The sequence below is a fragment of the Echinops telfairi genome, unplaced genomic scaffold (assembly GCF_000313985.2).
Source record: "Echinops telfairi isolate 266 unplaced genomic scaffold, ASM31398v2 ScPeMD7_18;HRSCAF=68, whole genome shotgun sequence".
Taxonomy (NCBI): domain Eukaryota; kingdom Metazoa; phylum Chordata; class Mammalia; order Afrosoricida; family Tenrecidae; genus Echinops; species Echinops telfairi.
In genome coordinates this window covers 44,682,733-44,703,806 of record NW_022103915.1, presented here as the reverse complement: position 1 = coordinate 44,703,806, position 21,074 = coordinate 44,682,733, and the positions used below count along the sequence as shown (strand labels likewise).

The window sequence follows — 21,074 nt, the reverse complement described above, 5'->3', positions numbered from 1 at the left end:
TGTGCTGCATTGGCTGGGAAGGGAACCTGAATTTTCTGCTTGGAAAACAAGTCCTTTACCTTGGGTTCACCGCTGCTCCTACCTCTGTGCTAAAAAAGCAAAACAAAACAAAAACCCCACGATCATAGAGTCTGTGCCTACTCATAGTGACTGTAAGACAGGTAGAACTACCCCTGTGAGTTTCTGAAACTACAGCTCTTTCTGGGAGGAGAAAGCCCTGTCTTTATCCTGAGAAGCAGCTGGTAGGTTTGAGCTGCTCCTCCTGCAGTTAGCAACCCAACATGTAACCACTATGCCACCAGGGCTCCTAGCCATTGGGCTAAAATGTTGTCTTAAAAGGAAATCAAGATTGATGGGGTGCACTTCACAAGACATTGCTTCCCGAAGTGGGTGATATGCCCCTTAGGGGTGTTGGACAAATTAGAGGAGAGGTAGCTATAAAAGCAGATCCCTACAATTACATCCCCGACTATGGGCTATAGTACAAAGGTTTTTCATTGCCAGGGGGGCACTCATTAATTTTTTTTTCCCTGAAAAGGGGACAGTAAGCCAAATAATTTGGGAACTTATGATCTAAGAAAACAGCCCGTAGTAATATCCTGCCTGCTGGTATTTGCCACTTGAACCATCTAAATACCATTTGATTTCTATTTCATGGCATGGAATCTTCTGATTGTGACATCTTCTTCTTCTTCAAATTGGCTCAGAGTCTGCAGATGTTAGGTCTCGGGGTTCCACAGATAGCAGATGTCACATTCATTAACCAGAAGGTTGGGTAAAGGAGACATGTGACAGAGAATGATGTCCAGTTACATTTTGGACAGTTGCATTTTATTCTCAAACTTTCTTCTTTTATTCTTGTTGCCAGTGCCCTGCTACTCTTTAAGCCGCCTTATGATTTAGTTGCACATAGACTCTTTTTCTCCCCCTCTTTTGATTTAATTGTTGCTTTCCTTTGAGGAAGAAAAAAGTTTCTTTATAGATTGGGAGTCTGAGTGCCAAAGAAAATAATTTCCTGAATGAAATTTGCTATTCATTAGCCTTGAGCTCTGTTACTTGTGTGAGCTCAGGACAGCTCTGTGGTGATTGTTAACATTGAAAAGAGCCTTTTGAAATAGAGGAAAGGCCTAGGAGGCAAATGACATTTACAGAAGGTCTACTTACAAGCAAGTACATATGTAAAATATATTTATAAATAACGATAGGGAGATAGATCTATGTACATATATTTATACGTTAAGTATTAAGGTAGCAGATGGATATAGGGCCTCTACTCAAGTACTCCCTCAATGCAAGAACACTTTGTTCTAATAACCTGGCATTCTGTGATGCTCACCTTCCCGACAGGGTCACTGAAGACAAAATGGGTGCATAAGCCAGTGTGGTGAAGAAAGCTGATGGTGCCCGGCTTTCAAAAGATATAGTGTCTGGGGTCTTAAAGGCCTGAAGATAAACAGATGGCCATCTAGCTGAGCAGCAACAAAGCCCACATGGAAGAAGCACACCAGCCTGTGTGATCAAGAGGTGTTGATGGGATCAGGTAGCAGGCATCAAAGACCCAGAACAAAAAAGCATATCAATGTCAGTGAGGGAGAACAGAGTGGAGACCCAAAGCCCATCTGTAGACAATTGGACATCCCCTTACAGAAGGGTCACACGGAAGAGATGAGCCAGTCAGGGTGCAGTATAGTACTGATGAAACATACAACTTCCTCTTGTTCTTTAATGCTTCCTCCCCTCCCCCCACTATCATGACCTCAATACTACCTTACAAATCTGGCTAGACCAGGACATGTACATAGGTACAATAAGAGCTGGAAACATGGAGAATCCAGGACAGATAATCCCCTCAGGACTAATATTGAGAGTAGCAATACCAGGAGGGGAAGGGGAAGGTGAGGGGAGAAAGGAGGAACCAATCACAATGATCTACATATAATCTCCTTCCTGGAGGATGGACAACAGGAGACATTAGTCAGTGTAAGACATGAAAAAATAATAATAATTTATACATTATCAAGGTTTCATGAGGGAGGGAGGGAGAGACTGTGTGTGGGGGTGGGGTGGGGTGGGGGGGCCGGGGAATGAGGAGCTGACCAAGGACTCAAGTAGAAAGAAAGTGTTTTGAAAATGATGATGGCAACAAATGTACAAATGTGCTTGACACGATGGATGGATGGATTGTGATAAGAGTTTGTATGAGCCCCCGATAAAATTATTTTTTTTTAAAAAGAAAGCAAAGAACCTTTTAAAGAGTAGATATTCTTATATGCCACTGGAGTCCGAGTGGGCAGAGAAAAGTGAGTGTGGTGAACATGCCACAGGACTAGAGATAAGCCAGAACGAAATGGGGAAGCCCAGGAGGCAGAACGGGCAGTCTACAGGTATTTCTTCTCGTTCATTCCCAAGACCGAAACCTGCAACTTCTACGAGAAAGAGCACTTTTATCACAGGCCAGAGGCACTGAGGTCTAGGGGGTGTGGGGCAGCTATCAGGAATTCCCATTCATTCTGAAGCGTGGGGTCATTGCAGGATGCTTTCAATGCCCTGTGCTTTGAGTTTTCAAAGGTGTTCTCATGGTAGCTCTGTTCAGGGATTTTTCCTTTCCCAGCCTTCCTCCAGCACACGGTTTGAGGATGGGCATGACCCCCTGTTGTCATGCCTGCTGGTGGTATCAGATTCCCAGTGGTGGGCTCCCTCCTTTGTTCTCATCTCCCTGATTTACCCATCCACCTCTGCTCTGTTTGCTCAGAGAGCGCCTTCCCCACACTCCGCTTCTGAAGACCAGTGACTTCCTACTGCGGAGGTACTTGTGCTGGCAATCTCTAGCCATTTGTTTAGGTGAGTGAGCCATAGAAGGGCCTAATAACCAAACCATTCGCCACTAGTGAAGCCAGAATTCAAGCTGGGTTTCTGGCCACCCAGCTTCACGGTCTCCTCAAGTGAAGATTTGACTTGAAGATTTAGAGCAGCACTGAGAAGTCCAGCTGCGGCTGCTGCTGCTGCGGCTTTTGAAGCTTGAAACAAAACACATCAAAGAAGGAAATTCAAAAAAAAAAAAGAAAGAAAGAAAGAAATGCTTGCCTGGGGACCCATGTGTGCCAAGCATAGCAACGGACCACATGGTTTTCGGTGGCTGGATTTGAGAAGTTGATTGCCAGACCTTTCTTTATAGGTTGATCTCTGTGGACACAAACCACCAACCTCTTGGATAGCAGTCAAGTGCTTAACCATTTGCACCATCGAGGGTCACCCTTATGGGGAGAAGCCAAAGCAAACCAGTCCCACTACCATGACGTGGATTCCGACTCACCGTGCCCCTCCCTGTAGGATAGGATAGAGAACTGTGTGCAGTCTGAATGTTCTCTTATTTTACCTCTCTGGGTTCTCATATGCATTGACAGGGCCACCCAGACCTCACAGACAAGATCCGTGATTCAGGGGTTTATTAAGGCAATTAACAAGTTGCGATGCCAATGAGACGTGCTCAGGGTTCAGTTGTTTTTTAGGACCTGTCACAAAGTTCTTTCGGTTCTGCTAATACATGCCCAAAGGGGCAGGCCACTGCTGTGAGCCTCAACCCGAAACCCTTTGGCTCAAGTTCCATGAGTCAGGAAACTCAGCCCCCCCGATCACGTGCCCAGAGACACCCCTCCACAAGCCATCCTTTTGCACAGAAGTGCTCAGCTTCACTTGCTCCGTGGGCTGGGGACCCCACCGCTCTGTCTGTGCTCTGGCTCCTGGCTCTGCTGCTGCTTCTCTGGTGGTAAGGCTGTCTTCTGGACCCTGGAGGTTGGCTGCCCAGGAATCTCGGTCCAGAGGACATGCTTTTACCCCTGGCTCTTGCTAGTAACGCGACCCCTCTTCTTGCTTCTCAGAGGGCTCATTGCATACACAGCATGAGGATCCAATCAGTAGCCTACCCCACCTTCATACTAGACAGTGCCGGGAAAGATGGTTCAGTGGGAGTTAGAGACCTGGAGCTAGAAGAACATTAAATAATTCATTGCCTCACTGACTGCTTCCTGGGGTTTTCAAAGCTGTAAATATTTACCCGCGCAAATAACTTCATCTTTCTCCCACGGGACTGATGGTGGGTTCACAGTCCAACGCTTACCCAAACATGGTCATCAAGGCTCATTTTTTGGAGATAGGGCAACTGTGAAAGTGAGTCAGAGCGAGGAAAAGCACTAAGGTCTGCACTCAGTGTTTTCTGACCATTCAGAGGTTTTACTTGGTCCTTTATTTATTTATTTTTTTTTAATTTATTTTTTTTTGGTCCTCTATTTTTTATTTTTATCTAAATTATTTTATTGGGGGCTTGTACAATGCTTCTCACAATCCATACACACATGCATTGTGCCCAGCACATTTGCACATTTGTTGCCATCATCATGCTCAAAACATTTGCTTTCTACTTGAGCCCTGGTGTCAGCTCATTTTCAGGTGGTCCTTTAAGCCAGCGGTTTTAACCTTCCTAATGCTGTGACCCTTTAATACAGTTCCTCATGCTGTGGTGACCCCCAAACCATAACATTATTTTCATTGCTACTTCATCACTGCAATTTTGCTACTGTTATGAATCAGGCCTCTCCTGTGAAAGGGTCATTTGACCCTCAAAGGGGTCGCGACCCCCAGGTTGAGAACTGCTGCTTTAACAGTGATGTGAGGCAGCAGACGTAATTCCCCACATGGGAGCACTACCACCTTTCAGTGGCTTGTTCACTGGTTCTGAACACTGCACAACCGGGTAGTTTCTGGTGGAGCACCTCTGCCTACCTCTCGAGAAGGTGAATTTCCATTCTTGGTGTCTGCGGCTCAACCCTGAGAAGTGATTTTCATTGACTCCCTGAGCAGAATCCTGTTTTCAGGCTATAGTGGATGTGGTTGACTTTGAAAGGAACGCGTTTCACTTGGATGGATTCAAGTGCTCTTTTGCTCCTGGGGATATACTTTCATGGGGCGATTTAATTCCATGCAGAGGCCTGGCCTGGGAGCAGCGTCTTAGAGGATAAGACTTTGAAAGCCACATCCTAGGAGTTCACACACGGGAAAGGCAGATTGCGGTCACAGAGGAGTTGGATTCGAGAGAGGAAGCCCAGTGGGACCTTGGGAGAGATTTTATCAGCATTATAATGGTTTCTTGAGAAGATGCCTGTTCAGAGTTGTTTGTTGGGGAACTGGTTGGTGGTGGTATAGTGGCAACACCATAGGCTGCTTACCACAAGGTCGGCAGTTCAAAACTACCAGCTGCTCCATAGGAGGATGACAAGGCTTTCTACTCCTTTAAAAAGTAACCTGCTTGATAGCCATGAATTAGTGTTTTTATTTAGTAGGAGCCCTGGTGGCGCTGTCAAGTAAGCATGAGACTGCTAACCACGAGGTTGAAAGTTCGGACTCACCTACCTTTCTGCAGGAGTAAAATGAGATTATGTGCCCCATAAAGATCTGAAGTCTCAGAGGCTCTGTCTAGGGTTGCTATGACGCAGAGTTGACTTGGTGACACGGGTTCTTTCAAATTTGCTTTTGGGTTTGTTTGGTTGTTTGTTTGTTTGTTTGTTTTATTTGGTGGTGGTAGTTGGGGAGGGGGCTATTTTCTAGCAAATTACAAAGGTTGTGCCTTCAGCAAACCATTGCCCATCAAGTAGGACTTACGAGGAGGAGCCTGGTGCCGTAGTTTACCTGTGATATGAATCTCTTTTCTGTTATTAGCTAATTTGTTCGAGAAGAGATGGGCCCCTTACATGTATGTAATTTTTCACTGGTTTCTGACCCTGATTCTCAGATGGGTTCACTCCACTAGGTGCAAGAAGAGCTCAGTTCACTGGAGGTGCAGCAGGAGAAGTGCTTGTCCTGCCTCTTTGCCAGTGTGTGGAAGGCCTGGAGCCTGCCTTGGCACAGAGACCAGGAAGAGTGGGCTGAGAAATAGGCAGTCAATGAGGCAGTTTCTCCCAGGGAACTAAAGACCATTCATTCCTTTGTCCTGCTTTGTTGGCTCATGGGGAGTCCAGATAGTCCTCATGAATAATTAATGCCTGGCATTGACTTATTTCATGAGTCAAGCCTTACAGAAAAGTTAGGCCAACAAAGGAGAGCGTGCAATGCCCTTTACCTGCCCATGGGCATTGCAGGTGCCGTTTTCTACCAAGTCTCATAAAATGGATTAAAGGAAAGCTAGCCACTGTGAGCACTTTAACCCCAGACTTGTGAGGGGAGCTAGACATTTGATATACCACAGACTATATCTAACTAGGTTGGGTGATGAGAAGTTCATAGAAGGAGACCCTTTCCATTTGGATCCCGCTTTGCCATGGTCCCTTGAACCCACAGCTCCTTTCAACACAGGCCTGTACTTTGCAACTCAGCAGTCTGACCACTCTGGATCTTAGGCAATTCTTGGCATGCTGGGTACATGATAATAAGAGTTTATTTCCAAAGCGCCAAGTACTTCCTCTGGCATTTCACAATCTCGTTTTCCAGACGTGGAACTGGTTTACAGAGAGTAAGCTTCTGCCCCACAGGGAGCCATTGCCAAACCTGACATACTGTCTTGTACTCAAATGCTTAGGTAGCACATTACCTTTTAAAGTCAACCACCTTTGATATTTTTCCTCATATTGGCAGAAAATTCGACCTAATTTAACTTTTTTTTTTTTCCCATGTAGAGTTTGGAATGATTCCCAGGCGCTCTCCATTATTAGATCTAATAAGCTAGTCTTTGGGCACAATTATTGAATCTGTATGAGGACACAGGGTTCTGCTGTCATCTCCCTCCTGTTTCCCAAGGCTGTCTGCGACACTCCGGGTGTCTGTGTGAGCCGAAGTGAGCTGAGCATAGCTTTGTTTGGGCAACCCTGGTGTGGTCACTTTGGTGAGCATTGCTTCTTTGTCTAAGAATGCTCACGTCAACCGTTGCCAAAGCATTGTGTGTCTCGAGACAGTGGTGGACATTGCACTCCGGAGTCATTGCTCGCCGGGATTCACCACTTCCCCTGCTTGGAAATTGTGGCCACATCTGTCTGTTCTCCACGTCTGCGTCTTTTCTTACTCCTAGTGTTTCTCCTCTTTCCCTCAGACTTGCCCGGTCCCTACATGCTGTTCCTGTTAGCCTGGATTCTTATGGTTGCCCCATCTATGTTGGAATTCAGTGCCATACTTAATGTTGATTCTGTCTATTCTAGTGAGCAACGCTTTCTTTCTTTCTTTACATTTTTAAAAAATTATTGTAAGTACATAGGAAGAGTCCCTGGGCGGCTCAAATAATGAAGCTCTTGACTACTAGCTGGAAGGCTGGGGGTTCAAACCCTCCCAGAGGCCCCTTGGGAGACAAGCCTGGTGATGCACTTCCAAAAGGTCACATCCTTGGGAGCTGTAGGGACCAGTTAGACTCTGACCGCGTGGGGTTACCTTGAGTGGACTTGATGTAGATGACAGCTTATTCGCTGTTTCTACCATCATCGCATACACGGTTCAGTGATAGTAATGGCAATCATTTTCTTTTCGATAGAAAATATGAAAGCCAAATTTAGCAGCCGCATTTTCCCATTGTTTTTTGTTTGTTTGTTTTTACATTTTTTTTAGTAAATCATTTTATTGGGGGCTCTTACAGCTCTTACAACAATCCATACATCGATTGTTTCAAACACATTTGTACATATGTTGCCATATCATTTCCAAAACATTTTCTTTCTCCTTGAGCCCTTGGTATCAGCTCCTCTTTTTTCCCCCTCCCTCCCCCACGATCCCACCCTCGTAAACTCTTGATAATTTATCAATTCTTTTCATTTTCACATTTTACACCATCCGCTGTCTCCCTTCACCCATGTTTCTGTTGTTCGTCCCCCATGTGTGTGTGTGTGGGGGTGGTGGTGTTATATGTTGATCTTTGTGACCGGTTCCCCCTTTCTCCTCCTTGTCTCCCCACCTTCCCTTACCCTCCTGGTGCCCCATTGTCTTTGATGGCATCGCTCCTTCTCTCAGAAGCACGGGTGGGTCTGTCCTTTCTTGATCCGCTTGCTGCAGCCGCCTAAAACTTATAATGTGTTGTTTTTATGTTGTCCTTGTTTCTGGAGGATGGTCCAGGCATGGGAATAAATGCTCACGACTTTAATAACCTTGTCTTGAGTTTTTGCCTTGGAAGCCCCAGCCTCCAGGACTGTTACAGGGACTCCGAACTTTCCAGCCATACTCCATTCTCCTCCCGGTTCCTTATGATTTTCTTTGTTATGCTGGTCTCGCTCTCCCTGCTTTTGTCACCAGACAGCGGCCCTCTCCTAGCTCCATCTCTGCCGCCCACGCTCCTGCCTTCAAGGCTGTGGCTCCAGAAGTCACGCGCTTTCTGGCTGTTGAGCATAGCCTGGCGTTTTCGCCAGATATGAGGGCGTTTGCAAAAGTTCGTGGAGAAGCTCCATGATCTCTTCATCCCGTTTCTCCGTGAATTTCTCGAAGCCCCTTGATACAGCCTTTTCCCGGCCCACAATGAAGCTGGTCAGCCACTTTTCCCCGCTCCTCGGAGCAGCCTGTGGAGGTCATCTCACAAGCATTTGCTGCGCAGCAGTTCTTTGCCAAGGGTTAGGAATGTGATGATGAGCCAAAACCAAAAATGTTCCCTTGTGAAAGGTGGCATCTTGGGGGCGGGGGAGGGCCTGGACATCAGTCAAACTACCCTCCTAAGAGAGAATTACGCGTGTGACTGGTGCTGACGTGGGGGCAGGGAACGGTGAGGAATGCAGTGACTGAGCAGCTCGAACCGGCTGTTGTGCCAGCCTGGGTCAGAGAGGGAAGAGAGAGGTTTGTTTCTAAGGCAGTGGCTCTTGGTCCGGGGTACCTAGGTGAAGAGCACAGGAAAGAACATTCTAGGCAAAGGGGGCCACAAATGCATATGCCCAGTACCCAGCGGGAACAACATAAACTCCAGGGCTTCTAAAGAACCCCTCAGGGGATTCTCCTTCCAGTGTGAGTCACATTTGTATTAGGCATTCCTTGCACATAAACTGTTTAACATCATATTCAGCAATGAAGCTCTGAAATGTAGAGCCAGATGAGACCTCAGATAGCATCTAATGCCAAGTTCTTTTTATGCGTGAGGGAATCAAGTCTCAAGCACAAAGCAGGAAATTGTTTCTTGTAATGGATGCTCTCCGGAGATGCGATTGCGTTTTCATCTGCAGAAAGAGTTTACCATTAGAAAGGTTTGGTTTCAGTCTTAACTTGTTAGCTAAAGATGAGCTAATTGAGACCTCTTTAGGTGTGGGATCCTGTTCTATTTCAAGGAAGATTTGTGTTCGAACCATACATATTGAATTCAAACTTGGGGCCACGCATTGTGTTGGAAGATACAAAATCTGATGTCTTGCTTTTGGGATTTTTTTTTACTCCCTGTGGGGTGGGAGAGAGAGCTCTAAGTAGGAAGGGCAGATGGCTTCCTCCAAGATTAGAGTACTCCCAGGGCATTATGGATCTAGAGAGTGGCCACTTGGCCCAAGATGGAGAATCAGGCTAACTTCCCGGAGGAATTGACACTTGGACGGAGAGTTTCAAAGTTTAAAGGGGAACAAAGATAAGGATGTTCAGGGGCAAGTTTCAACAACAGCAGAGAGAGAGACACATTTATGGTGAATGTGGGCGAGAAGAAAGGTGATGGAGTAGAAGGTAACTATAAACTTTTCATAGAGCTACAGCTTCACTTTGGCCCACATACAGCGGACAGGTGGTCAGGAGAGACCAGCTCCTGGAGAAGGACTGTTGTGTGTTGAAAGTCAATGTTGCTGGACTTGCAAGTTTCTCCAGAGTGGCTTGTCACCACAACAGAGACAACCACACGCACGAGACACGGAGACATGGCAGTATGAAAAGACAAAGATTGAATAAGCAAAGTGCGTTTCAGTCATGAAGCGGTCACCTCGTAATTGGAGGAAGCTGACCGCGTCTAGAAGTATGACTTTGGAATTTTTAGAGGTCAGGTAGCAGTACCCCATTGGCTTACCTCATCCCCTATGCTGTTGGCCCTAATTAACCCTAATTCTTTATCCTCATTGGTCCTTATTCCAGCATAGCGGTTGGCCTCATAATCCATGGCTTGCGCTCCTCATTATCGTATGGGGCAGTCATGTCATGATCATATGGGGTGCTGTTAGTCGATTGGTTATCTGGACACCATCTCTGGAATGGATAATGTCAGGCAATGTGGGATGGGTCATCCAGATCTCTAGTTGTTCTTGGCATGACCTGTAGGTGTGGACATGTAGATCTTGACATGATCAGGTGAGGTGTTGTGGGAATGAGTCACATGACCAGTGGAATGGGTCATGTGAAACAATTCAAGATAGCTCATTCAGACCTCATAGGTCCTCGGGCCTTTAGTAGCCCCGGCAAGGACCTCATGCTTGGTGAAGAGAGGATGGCCCTCAACCTCAGGAGGACGATTGACACAGTGACTGCCCCAGCGGGCCCAAGCACAGGGGCCAGGGTGAGGACAGCACAGGCCCGGGCAGGGTTTTGTTCTGTTGCGCACAGGATCGCTAGGTTGGCACTGACTCGACTCGATGGTACCTAACAAAAACAGCAACAACAACAGCAGCAGCAGCAGCAGCAGCATAGTTCTGTTGGAAATTTGGGGCAAGCACTTGGCAGAAAGCAACTTGGAAAAGGAGACTGTGCGTGGTAAAGTGGAGGGCCAGTGAGGAAAGGAAGACCCTCCCTGAGATGGATTGACTCAGGGGCTGCAGTAATGAAGTCAAGCAATAGCTTCCTTGGGCAAATCTGCTGCTTAAGACCTCTTGAACATGGCCACAAAGATGTGGCTTTGAGAACTCAGGTCACCTGACTCAAGCCATGGTAGCTTCAGTCTCCTGTGCATGAAAGGTGGACAACGAATAAGGAAAACCACCCAATCGCTGCATTTGAATTGATGGTGTTGCAAAGAAGAGGACTTTATAGATTGGTATAGAACAGATGGGCTAATATCAGACTTATGGGCTTGGACTGGACTGGTTTGAGATGTTGTCTTAATGTACAATTACCCTTTATATAAAACTCTCTCTTATACACATATGCATGTTTATGAATATGTTTCTCTAGTCTACCCAGACTCACTCCAAAAGCAGTTAATTGCTCAACGGCATCCAGAAAGAGTACACATCACATGGATAGTGTTTTCTCCTTTGATAAACAAATCAGATTGGGAAATCCAGATTGATGTCAGATAGCATCAGAAAGGCTTGCTGGGAGAAGATGACTTGCATTTTTCCCCTTCCTGCTCTCTCTCTTAAAGGGAGCCCAGACCCACTGAATACACACTACTGGGAGAAATTTGAGTCGATGGAATTTTTTTGCCCCCAAGTGCCATGGGTATTAAAGAATTGTTCAAGCACAGGGAGAAAAAGTGACCACATGGCAGGTTGTTGGCTATTAAAGATTTGGAAGAGGTGGGATATATGATACTCGGCTCCTTTCCAACCCTGAGATTTTATTAATGGGGCACTGCAAGTAAATTCCCAGTCATGTCGAGAACAGTATAAAAGAATGGCTACTGGGGAAAAAATGAGGACCTAATTTCGGGGGTTTAGGTGGAGAGAAAATGTTTTGAGAATGATGTACAAATGCGCTTTATACAATTGATGTATGTATGGATTGCGATAACAGTTGTATGAGCCCCTTCACCCACTTTTCTGTTGTCCGTCCCCCAGGGAGGAGGTCACATATAGTTCCTTGTAATCGGTTCCCTCTTTCCTACCCACTCTCCCTCTACCCTCCCTGTTTTGCCACTCACACCACTGGTCCTGTAGGGATCATCCGCCCTAGATTCCCTGGATTTTCAGTTCCTATCTGTACCAGTGTACATCCTCTGGTCTAGGCAGACTTGCAAGGTTGAATTCAAGTCATGGTAGTGGGAGCGGGGAGGAAACATTTAGGAACTAGAGGAAAGTTGTATTTTTCATCGTTGTTACATCACACCCTGACTGGCTCATTTCCTCCCCGAGACCCATCTGCAAGGGGATCTCCAGTGCCTACTAATGGGCTTTGGCTCTCCACTCCGCACTCCCCCCATCATTCACTATGGTGAGATTTTTTGTTCTGATGATGTCTTATACCTGATCCCTTGACACCTCGTGGTTGCATAGGCTGGTGTGCTTTTCTTCCATGTGGGCTTTGTTGCTTCTGAGCTTGATGGCCGCTTGATTACCTTCAAGCCTTTAAGACCCCAGACGCTATACTTTTTGATAGCCGGGCACCATCAGCTTTCTTTGCCACATTTGCTTATGCACCCATTTGTCTTCAGCGGTTGTGTCGGGAAGGTGAGCAAGCTTGCTTTATTATAGTGCTGTATTAAATCTTTTTCTAGTCAAGTTTCAGCAAGACTAGGTACTTATGTATAGTTATCAAAGATTAAGAAATATATTCTGGTTGGTATTATAAATGTCATTATCTAAGTATATAAGTTGTCCGTTAAGAAAAATAACATCCTAATTTTTTTCCCACTTGATTCCCCTCTCCTACTTTGAGTATATAATTTGATGGGGGGAGTGGGGGAGCAAAAGAGTGCTTTACGTTAGGTCCTTAAAAGTCGACTGTTGCTTTATGCTAGAGAGCTGTCTATGAACCCGATTTTCCTGATTAGAACTACATCTAAATGTCCTCATTGGATTTACTATTATTATAACTCTTGTGGTAGCTCTTCCTCTGAGTAGACTCATTTTCATCTTAAATATGTTCTTCAAATTCCATTCAACCAACATTTGAGTGTCTTCTAGCTATAAAACAATATGCTAGCTATGTGTCCTATGAGATCTAAATGAATCTGTTGCAAACTAGTTTGGGAAAGAGGTCACTAAGTAGTTGGTTGTAGTCGCTGTCGGTTTGGTTCCCTGTTTTCGACAGAGGGAAGCACTGCCTGGCCTTCAGCTGTCCTCACAGTCATTGCTCTCTGACCTGGCTTTTGTTGCAGCCACACTGATGATCCATTTTCCTGAGGGTCTTCTCGTCCACTGACCCTCTGCTTTACCCAGCACGACATTCTTCTCCAGAAACGAGTCCCTCTGCTGTTCTGCTTTGAATGAGCGCTCTGGCTATTCTCCATCCGAGATAAAGATTGATAAATAAGCTATTGTATAATTAAGATCATTCGATGAATGAAAGCCAAGATAGATAACGGCTCAGAAGTAGTAATAAGAGTAATGATTTCCTGAGGATACAGGAAGTGGGGGGCAGGGAATGAGCTAACAGCAAGGATGACTGTATAACCCCACTCAAGGGGCAAAAATTACAGAATTATAGGTGAATGGATATATGGGATAAGGTAAGATATGGCAAAAATAATAATAATAATATATAATATGAATAATAAGGGTTCATGGGGGTAGGTTAGGGGAAGTAGGGGATATAGGAGAGCTGATATCAAAAAGTTGAAGATGAAAGAAAATGTTTGGAAACTGATTGTGGTAGCAATTGTAAAATTATGCTTGTTTTAATTGAATTATGGAATGTTAGAATATCTGTAAGAGCTCCCAATAAAATGATTAAATGAAAACAAAACCAGATAGATAGGTAGATAGATAGAAAGGAACCCTGGTGGCACAGTGGTTAAGCACTTGACTGTTAACCAAAAGTTCAGCAGTTCAAACTTACCAGCTGCTCTACTGGAGAAAGATGTAGCAACCATCTCCTATAAAGATTATGGCCTTAGAAACGCTATGAGACGGTTCTACTTTGGTTTGTTAGGATCACTCTTGAGTTGGAGTCCACTCAATGGCAGCAGATTTAATTCAAGGCAGAATGTGCCCGTGTCAGAAAGGAAGCTCAAGACTCTGGCACACAGAGGGAGGATGGTGACTTGCGCAGGGGTAAATCTGCAAAGCTTACATGGGATACATAGAATTTGAATGAGACCTGCTTGCTTAATTTCTCTGTACTTCACCATCCTCATCTGTACAATGCCTATATCATGTGGTATGGGTAAAGATTAAATAACACTGCGTACCACATGTAATACAGCACCCAACAAGAATAAGGGGTTCAGAGAACACCACTATCATTGCTGTTATCTGTACTTGTATCATTATTATTTGTCCTCGTTGACTCAGGAGTATGGGGGGAAGCAGGAGAGCGGGGCACTCCAGGCGTGGGGGACAGTGAGTCAGGGCTTGGGGTGGTCAGAGGAAAGGGGAGCTGTGGATAGAGTTAGGCTCGGGTCAAATGATGGCAAAATTTCAATCCTTGCCTTTGGATGCTGCAGGTAATGGGAAAACATTGAAAACGGTGCAGAGAGGAGACAAATCTGATGAGTATTTCTGGAAGATGACATCAGGGGTGTGGAGAGTCTAGATGGAAGGGGTGGAACTGGGGTGACAAGGAGTCCGAGGTAACCAATAATGAGTGGCTGAAGTAGAGAAGCGGACGACCTCAGTGATAATATCTCACACGCACTGAGCGTACATTCATTCCATGCCAGACACTTTGCATGCCTTGCCTCACGTACTGCTGTTGGGGAAGGGCCAAGTGTGACTGCTAATAAGATGCTTGACAGTTTAAGCCCACCAGCAGCCCCGTGACAGCAAAGACCTAGCAGTTAGCTTCCAGAAAGACTACAGCCTGGGAACCCCTCTGGGCCAGTCCCAGTCTTTCCTGTAGGGTTGCTGTGAGTCAGAATCCACCCACCAGCACCCACCAGCGACACTTTAAGATGAAGCAGTAGAGGGACAGGAATCGAATAGATTCTTCAAGGTGGTAAGCTAGCAAGTGGCGGCATTGGCATTCAGATCTAGGCCATTTAACTGACAGAACCCAAAGTCTTGACCGTCCATGCAGAAAGAAAGAAGGAATAGAAGAGACATGTAGGATGGGAAGAATGGTTTGTCTGACCTCCGTGCAGTCGGATGGCAGAGAGCAAGAGAGAGGGAGCACCAACAAGGACAGCCGCTAGGCCTTTCCCGGAGCATTCGAAGGAAGGCTGATCCCACCGGGAAAGGTGGAGCACAGGGTGGGCACAGGGCCCAGGCCGAGGTGAGAAGGCACTCACTGTTGGACATGCTGAGGTGGCAGAGTAGTCAGATGATCCCTCGCAAAGTGTAGCATGCCAGACTGAGACCCTGAGACAGAAGTCACTTGTACTTAGAACAAGGCTCTGAAATCGAACTTGGACTGACTCTGTGATGCTGGGTAAATGCTTTGATTTCAGTCAGTCTGTCTTGGTTTCCTAATACGCAACATGGTGATGACATCGTCACCTACCCCTTGGATGAACCAGGGAATGTAATACCTGTGGCTTGTTTATCCTGAGTGATTATCAGGGAGAAGCCTATCCGTGTGATTAAGAGAAAAAGTGAGTCATGGCGATAGTGAAAATCAATAAGGAAATAGTTGGATAAAGTGTGACAGATCCACAGTTTTACACAATTGCCCCACCGGGTGGGAAAAATGAACACCTTAATTTCATTTTTTACAAAAACTATAGCACAAATCCTTTGTTCAGAGACATGTGCCAAGAGAAAGACTAGACACAAAACATTTGGATGTGGGGTGGACAGTTACTGATTTTTCAGTTACTGGATTGTCACACTGACGAGTTGTGGTGAGATCGTGTTACTGTTGTCTTTAAAAGACTTTTTTTAACTGAAAGATGGGCACAAATTGAAGCATGTAATCAGTCGCTGAGTTGTACAAGTAGAACATTTTGAATTGGTACATTGCTGTGTGTTTGCTCAACAGCAACCACAAACAATGACCTTTCTTAAAAGTCATGGAGGATGCAGGGAAATTGGTCAATGAAGCAGGAAGAGATGTTATCCAAGGAATGCCGAATTAAAGGCAAACGGGCTCATAGTTCTCTCTGTCCGTCTGTCTGTCTGTCTCTCTCTCTCATTTGTCATGGCTACACTAGCATTTGGCATCCTGAGCTCTCCTCGTTCAATTTCATTTGGTGTTCCTCCATTTCTGGCATGACTCAGCAATTGTGCATCTCCCTTGTCTTCATTTCTTCTTTATTTCTAGCAATTGAGCCAACACTTGGCACTATTTTGGGGGGAGATGTGTGATAAGAAGGTCTGTCGGCATACGAGCCATATCATGTATTGATTAACGAGCAATGTCATTAGGTTGTAATTAGGAACCTAGATGCATGCCCACGATAAGGAAGGAAAATGTATCGCTGTCCTAAAATGATGGTAGTAAAAGCTCAATCCTCCTCCTCACCCCCCCCACCCCCCATCCTCCAAGCAGCCAGCTACCCATTCCTGGAATGTCCTTCCGCACTCTGCATATGAAAGTGCTGCGTTTGAAATACGTAAAGAAGAGCAGTTCTTACTACACCGTTCAAGGGACCAATTGTAAACTTTTATAAAAGATAGCAGTTGGTCCACCTTTTTCTGTTGTAAAAACTCATCTCTCTCTCTCTCTCTCTCTCTCTCTCTCTCTCTCTCTCTCTCTCTCTCTTGGCTGCAGACCTCGTTCGGGTTTTGCAGCAGACGTCTGAAAGTTGCTGCTACTTGGCTGCAAAGACAGGTTTCTTTCCAGCGCTGCAGTACAGCATTCGCACTGGTCGCTCTTTAGAACTGGCTGGAAACGCAGCAGCACGTACTTGAACAGTAGTGAGGCAGTGCCTTCTGTCATGTGGAACTGGCCACCAGCAAGTTCTCAGACACCTTTCTCTGCAAAGCGTGGGACCAGGCATTAAGAGGTGGGGGGAGGAGAGGGGCGGGGGTGGAATCATAGGTGAGATCCTGCCCTATGAGATCAGGTAGAAGTAGCACCTCCAGCCCTGAATCCTGCAAATTAAGCAAGAGGGGTATTAAATCTCAATGTAATCCAAGCAGTGGATTACAAAACCCTTCCCACCTTCACCCAGGGAGGGTTTTAACACTCCTTGGGCTCAGAAAGGGGGACCTGTGCAGCTGAGGATGGCAGGTGGCACTGAGTCATGAAATCCACCTTTAGAGGAACAGGTCTTGTCACCAAGCCCACTTCTGTGCCACTGGGTTCTTGGGTTGATTCTTATCATTAAAATCTGAATGAGGGGGCTTCAAAACATACGTGAGAAAAAATGGAATGGAAAGAGCGTTTCCCATCAACTTTTTGAAGCCCACTTGTATTCATATTTACTCCGATGATGCATGGAATCCATGAGGTGTTGACCGGGATGCGACAGATGGTTATCATCCTCGGCTGCTCATGGAAAGGTTCCTAGTTTGGATGCACCAGAGGTGCCTGGCACAAGTAAGTCCTTCGGAAATCCAATAAGCAAACCCCCGGAGCACAGTTGTGTTCTAAGTAACCATGTGTCAGAATCAACTCGCTAGTAACTGGCTTGTTTGTATCGACACACACACACACACACACAAAACGCTACTTGCTTAAAGTACACCTGACAGCCTAATTAACTGACCAGTTGGGTCAGGACGTTTTTGACAAGGAAATTGTCAGATGTGATGTGAGCACCATGGGGGCTCTTTTCCTGCTGTTCTGAGAAGGGGGTGCAGGTTGAGCCTCAGTAACATAGAAGTTGTGTTTCCCCATCTGTGGGCAGACAGGCTGAAACCCGTCTGAGGTGATAACTGAGCTTCCTTATGACTGCCTCATATGTGTGGTGGGGATTTTTTTTTTCTTTTACCCCCCCCCCCCAAGAATCTGAGTATTTTAGAAGGTTTAAAAATTGCTGCAGTGGCAGCAACACTACCAACACACACACACACACACACACACACACACACAGAGTGGAAAAAGGGAGAAGCGAGGTGGCCAGGAAGGTACACACAAACGGGAAGGACCTGTGGGGCGTCTGTCGGCTTCTCCCTGTGCAAACACAGGGTCTGCTCCGCTGCCCGGGAAGAAACAGGACTCTGTTCTCCACAGCGCACTCCTTGGGGTTTCAGGATATAAAATATGAAGTGTGTGTAATCACAGGCCAGCTTCCCAGCATTTCCTGGCATTCCAGCTTTGGCCACAAGACTAGGAAAGTCTGAAGCGGTGGGACCAGGAAGGCGGCGTGTGTGCCCGCGGTGCCGGGGCACCACCGAGGCCGTGAGTGGGAGACGCTCTTCTCTCGGAGGCACATCTGAGGGCTGCTTTGCCCACTTGCCGCAGCTCGCATATGGTTGCATCTTGTTTCCCGAAAAAGGAGGGGTGGAGTCGAGAGTCGAGCATTTTCACAGCATCCCTTTGGATCAATGTTCTACGAAGTGTGCCCTGCGCCACACTCTGGCTTTTAAGGGTTCGTTCTAGAACCGAAATTGTACCCCAGAAAGAGCAAGGTGCTTTATGTGGTACGAATTCATGCTCAAGGTCAAAACCCGTCAGAGTTCAAGAGGAGAAAAATTCAGTCAAGAGCAAGCATTTTTAACATCAGAAATTGCCTTAACTTGAAACAGGTGTATGCCTGTAAACAAGGGGTGAGTGGGACTTTGTTTCTTCGTTTGCCCTGAGCAGTCCCAGCGTACCTCTGTCTGTGACCCAGGACTCCTGAGTGACAGAGCTCCCGGGCACTCTGAGCCCCTGGGGACAGTTTGGGGCAGGCTGGCCCTGCACAGAGGTGGCTGTTGCCTGGACCTTGTTTGCTGTGCGAAGGTGAACCCAAGCAGAAAGGAGCTTAGACAGATCAAGAGGGGTCTCCTCCGCAGGAAGGGGATTCCTCCAGGATTTTATTCTCTCCATGCCTGTGAGTTGGAAACTTGGCCCCGTGTTATATTTTATTTCTACAAAGCTTTGACATTTATAGGAGATATTAAGTGCCTTTAGTCATAACACTATGGGTCCACACACCATCCATGAACTATAAGTTTGCTAATTGATTGATTTATCCATACACCTATTCAGTATTCCTTCAACAACTATTCAAATTAGGACAGGGCTGACTTTGCACCCTGGGGATGTAATAGTGACCAAGAGAGGCCATTCCCCTTGTCCTAGGGAAGCATGTATTGTGATGTAAATGTACAAACGGGTAAAAGTAATAACCACTTGTGAGATCACATGGAAGGAAATGTGTGTGGGTGTTTGCTTGTTCTTGCATTTTACTCCAGAGAGCTAAAGAAAGGGAAGGTGAGGGAGAGAAGCGAGAGGGCTCTGTGTTCAGTCTTGAACATGTAAAGCACCGGTTCTCAACCTGGGAGTCGAGTCTCCTTTGGGGGTCTAACAACCCTTGCACAGGGGTCGCCTACGACCATCGGAAAACACATATTTCCGATGGTCTTAGGAACCGAGACTCCACTATCCATCTCCAGGCAGGTCCGCCCACATGCACATACGCCCACATACAAGTACCTGGTGTGAAGACTGTTACCCATGCTACACCATGCTTCAGGAAAAAATGTTATTTGTCTTTAGAAAAAATATTTCACAATATATAATTATATATGTTTTTGTGATTATTAATCACGACGCTTTATGTTCAATTTGTAACAATGAAAATACATCCTACCTATCAGGTATTTACATTACAATTCATAACAGTAGCAAAATTACAGTTATGAAGTAGCAACAAAAATAATTTTATGGTTGGGGGTCACCGCCACATGAGGAACTGTATTAAAGAGTCGAGGCATTAGGAAGGTTGAGAACCACTGATTTAAAGTGTTTGACTCAAGTAACTCCAGAGTAAAGGCCAATGGGCACAGTCCAGTCACATGTGCTCATCAGATTCCATTGACTTGTACAGACATCGAAGTTTCCGACTACAAGGAAAGATCAAGGAGTCCAGGGCTAGGCCAGCAGGGAGTGGTCAGAGCATTCGTTTGGCCATGACCTCTGAAAGTTGATTCCTCCAAAGTTTCCTTTATCTCGAAACTGTACCCCTCAGCGCCCCCTCCCCCTCCCCCCCCTGCCAATTTCAGCAGCTCTCTCGCTGAGTAAAGGATGGCAGTGTTAGAATATGGTCACAGCAGTGCGTTTTCCCAGCTCACCATGGAAACCTGGAGCTGGCCCTTGCCGTTTGGACAGCAGCATGACTGCTCCAGGAGATCCACTGGAAAATCTGAGTGCTTGGAGAACCGCCAGGAACCGGGCTTTCCTCATAGACCGTCTACACGCGGCTCCAGGCTCAGGGCTGAGTCAGCAGGGCGCGCTGCACCACGGTGCCGCCCAGCCCTCACATCACTGAGGCGGGGCGAGGACCCAGTTCCAAATGGAGTCAATGGTGACACTGTCCATGCCAGCCAGGGATGTGGGCTCCTCCCAGCATGCAGAGCCAACCACTGGAGCCAAGTTTTAAACCCTGGTACTCTTGGGTGGGCTTTTTTCCAGATAGCCCATCATCCTTTCTTCTTTGACCACCCCACTCCTGTCCTGGGAAGTTTTGCGTTGGTGTTGAGAGTCACTCTTCTTGAGATTCAGCTGTTACCTTGATCTGAAGCAGCCATGGAAAATAGAGGCTCGCAGTCAAATGCCTTTTTCTCCTGGTGAGAAAAGCCAAGCCCAAATCCGCCTCCTCTTCCCTCTGGCAACATAGTGGCTCTTCCTAAGCAGGCCTTTAAGGAGAGTGTTTGGTGTTAATAAAATAGGCAAGTTCTGCAGGAAGTGACCGTCCACGAAGCCTCTTAGCTGGCACCAGGGTCTTACATGGCACCAGTAGAGTTCCTATCGACTCTGTTTTCCAGGAAAGTGAATGTACGGGTGTAAGCCTGACATTTCCCTGTTCAAGCTTTACCCCCTTTAACTCCCTCTAATACGGCAATTGACAAGGGAGATGAATATTTGTAAGGATCATATTTCCTTGATTCCAAGAAATCATTGGTTCCAAAGAACGCTGGTTTCAAGAGAACAGAGAAGCAAGAATGGTGGAAGTTGCAAGTATTTTTGGTTTTAGTCATTAGTTTTAAGGAATTTCCCAGTTTCTAAAACATTAAAGAAAGGGACCAGCATAGAATCCAAATAATACAAAACTTGCAGGGGTTTTTTTCCTTTAGGTAATGATAAAGGACTTTTTAAAAAATTCTCTAAGCACAGAGATAGAAAGAAGGTGGCTATAGCATCAGGAAAGGCCAGTCTCTAGCAAACAACATCATGTTTGGTTAAGTAGGGGGTGAGCAAAAATGAGGAAAACCCTGTGCAGCGATGGATTGATAAAGTAGCCACAATGCACTCCAGCA

At 46.1% G+C, this 21,074-nt stretch overlaps 1 protein-coding gene across 1 annotated transcript in view; it reads left to right on the top strand.

The window, feature by feature from the left end:
- The window catches only part of PRKCH (protein kinase C eta), a 259,663-nt gene that overhangs the window by 186,890 nt on the left and 51,699 nt on the right, over positions 1 to 21,074 (top strand). The gene's annotated exons all lie outside the window — the stretch shown is intronic.